Below are 3,577 nucleotides of genomic sequence, written 5' to 3'. Positions count from 1 at the left end.
TGTCCTCATAATTTCGCGGCGTACACTGCCGAAACTGAATCCACGCAATTTCGTGTTTAAGGAAAGTTTTGTGTGCGCGTGCGTGTATGTGTGTACGTGCGTGTGCGTGCGTGTGCGTGCGTGCGTGCGTGCGTGCGTGTGTGTGTGTGCCCGGGAGAGCACCGCTGTCGTGACATGAGAAATAACACATGGGTCTCCTCATATTTCGGCTGCCTGCGCTCAAATAAAGCAAAGCGTGGGCACCCTCTAGGACATTTTCGTAAGTACGTACAAAGAAATTTGATAGCTGCCAGATAACTCGTCATGCACAAACTTAAAATACAGGACACTCTACCCACCGTGTTGTCCCAAAATACGGTGATTAGAGGGTAAGTAACGATGGTCTCTATTGACCAGTTGCCTTCACCCAAAAAAGATAACGTACTCGTGACGCCTCCAGCAGGAAGGGTGTACCACATCCGCCGCCAAGGTTTGTGAGCGGTGGCACTGGCTAACACTTCCAGGGTTAGTTCTACTAGCAAAACATAAATACCCCTGAAGGTGGATAGGAAAACGGCGCCGTGGTAGTACAGGGTGCAGTGGGTTGCGATAAGTCCTTAGTGCCCTCGAACTTTATATGCAACCTCATAGCGATGGCGAGGTGTAAATTCGTTTAGAGTGTCCCTCTGATTGCTATCGCAACGAAATGGCGCTCGTAACGTTCACAGACAGGAAGTCAGCGACGTGAATTAGCGAGCAAACGGGGATAGCCGATATTCCAAGGAAGAAAACATGCAGCTGAGCAGGTCATGTAATGGATAGGACAGATAACCACTAGTCTAATCAGGTTACAGGATAGGTGCTAAGGGAAGACGAGTGCTGTTGAGGACCGCAAGAAATAAGGGGACGTCATGAAATCAGCAGATCTGCAGGCATAACTTCGAATCAGCTAGCAAAAACATGGATAATTGAAGATTGCCGGGAGAATTAAGCCATTGTCCTGCAGTGATAGGAAAATAGTATGATGATGATGACGATTATGGTGGTTGTGGTGGTGATGATGATGATGATGATGATGCTATCCCAAATGAAGCAGTTACCGTTTCTCCGTCTGGTGGACACAAGGGAAATTAAGATGTTCATTTTGCATGACCATCATCAACGGCATGTAATGCTCAACCTTGAACTTTAACTTTCACCTAAATTTGTATTCTTTATTTTATTCTTTATCCGCAAAGATTTGCCCCGAGGGATGGATGGATGCAGAACTTTAATAAGGTCCTGAGGTACGCGACTCAGCGCGCTGCGGGCCGTTCCCACGTTGGGACAGTCAGGCCTTGCCCGACCGCCGCATCGTGGGCCCTCTGGACAGCCCATAGTTGCGCCCCGGCATCGGGGCTCTTGATAGCGGAGAGCCACTTGTCTTCATTGATTCGTTCTGTGCCTCGTAACGAGGGGCAACGCCAGAGCATATGGTCTAGGCTAGCGATGTCATTGCAGTGCCTGCAAGAACTAGTGGCATAGGTGTCGGGATAAATTTTGTGAAATAAAGCCGGGTTGGGATATGAGCCTGTTTGCAATAATCTGAGGGTCAATGCTTGCGCTCTGTTTAACTTCTTGTGTGGAAGGGGAAAGTCTCTCCTGCCGAGATAAAAGTGCTGCGCAATTTCGTTGTATGTGGTCGGTTGATCTCTGTTCTCCACCACTGCGGGCCGGCGTTGGAGTTCTCCATGGTCGCGGAAAGCGAGACCTCGCGCCTTGGAGTGGGCCAGCTCGTTGAGGTTTGTGGGGCCTCCCATGATGGATCCCATGTGAGCGGGGAACCACGTGAGAGTGTGGGTGGCGATGCTTTTGCCGTCGAGGATGCGAAAGGCTTCCTTACACACGGCGCCAACGCTGAAGGCGCGGATGGCTGCCCTGGAGTCGCTAAAGATATTGGCATGTCCGTCGTCCAGGCGGGCCAAGGCAATGGCCACTTGCTCGGCCGCATGCGACGACGTGCTTCGTACCGAAGCGGCGTTAACGGTCGAACCCCTGTGGTTGATTGACACTACCGCGAAATTGTTGCTGTTGCCATACTGGGCCGCGTCAACGAAGCAGCAGCCGCCAGGGAGTTCTGTTGCGCGGCGTAGGGGCGCCACCGCTCTGGCCTTCCTTCTTTGTACGTTGCGCTGGGGATGCATATTGTGCGGGGCGGGCGATATGATGATGTCATCTTTCTGCTCTTTTGGAAGGCCCTGGTAGGCGTTTTCGACAGTGGCCGGGGGGACGCCCATCTCTGTTAGGAGTCGTCTGCCCGCCCTGGTGCCGGAGAGCCTGAGAATCCGTGCCCTTTCTTGTGCTTCTGCAATCTCTTCCAGGGTATTATGAATACCCAACTCCAGGAGTCGGTCGGTGCCTGTGTAGTTTGGTAGCCCGAGCGCGCTCTTGATCCCCCTCCTTATCATGGCATTTAGCTTGTCTCGCTCGGCCCTCTTCCAGACGTGCATGGCCGCTACGTACGTAAAATGGCACAGCAAGAAAGCGTGTACTAGCCTTAACAGATTCTCTTCGCTCAGGCCTCTCCTTCTGTTAGCTACCCGCCTGATTAGACCGATGACGCTATCCGTCTTTTTAGCTAGTTTGTGAATGGTGATGCGATTCGTGCCCGCCCCTTCGAGTGTCATTCCCAAGATTCGAATGGACGCGACTTTGGGAATGGGATCTCCGCAATTGGTGTAGAGATTAATGTCAATTTCAGTGGGGGGTTTCCAGTTCTGTGGCTTGCGGCCCTTTCTACTTGGGCTGTAGAGAAGGAGCTCCGATTTCTTTAGGGAGCACCGGAGTCCCGTGCCGGTTAGAAAGCGCTCTGTAGTGTCGACAGCTTCCTGGAGAGCGGCTTCGACTTGTCCGTCACTGCCACCCGCGCACCAGACAGTGATGTCGTCCGCGTAGATCGTGTGACCGATGCCCTGGACCTGGCCTAAATACCTTGAGAGGTCGACCATTGCGATGTTGAAGAGGAGTGGTGAGATGACTGACCCCTGGGGGGTGCCTCTTCTGCTCAGCTCCATTTTCTCCGATTCCAAATCTCCAGCCTTGAGGATGGCGCATCGGTCGCTCAAGAAAGATCTGACGAAGGCATGGAAGGACGAGCCCAGGTCGAGCTTGGAGATGGCGTCGAGGACGAACTCGTGACGGATGTTATCAAAGGCCTTCTCCAGGTCCAAACCAAGGATGGCTCTCGTGTCCCGAGTGCAGCGTTCCAGGATTTGGATCTTGATAAGCTTCATGCCGTCCTGGGTGGAGAGGCCTGGCCTGAAGCCTATCATGTTGTGAGGGAAAAGGTCGTTGGACTCGATATACTCGGCAATTCTGTTATGGATGGCGTGCTCGGCCACCTTTCCTACACATGACGTCAGCGAGATTGGGCGGAGGTTGTCCAGGCTCGGCGGTTTACCGGGCTTTGGGATTAGTATGACCTTCGCCAACTTCCATTCTTCAGGTACAATTCCCTGCTCCCAAATCCGATTTATCTCATCTGTAAGAAACTCGATCGATGCGTCCTCTAGGTTTCTGAGAGCCTTGTTGTTAATGTTATCCGGGCCGGGTGCTGACC

Source organism: Dermacentor andersoni, chromosome 9 (genome assembly GCF_023375885.2).
Source record: "Dermacentor andersoni chromosome 9, qqDerAnde1_hic_scaffold, whole genome shotgun sequence".
NCBI classification, from domain to species: Eukaryota; Metazoa; Arthropoda; class Arachnida; order Ixodida; family Ixodidae; genus Dermacentor; species Dermacentor andersoni.
Note: the sequence above shows the minus strand (reverse complement) of the source record.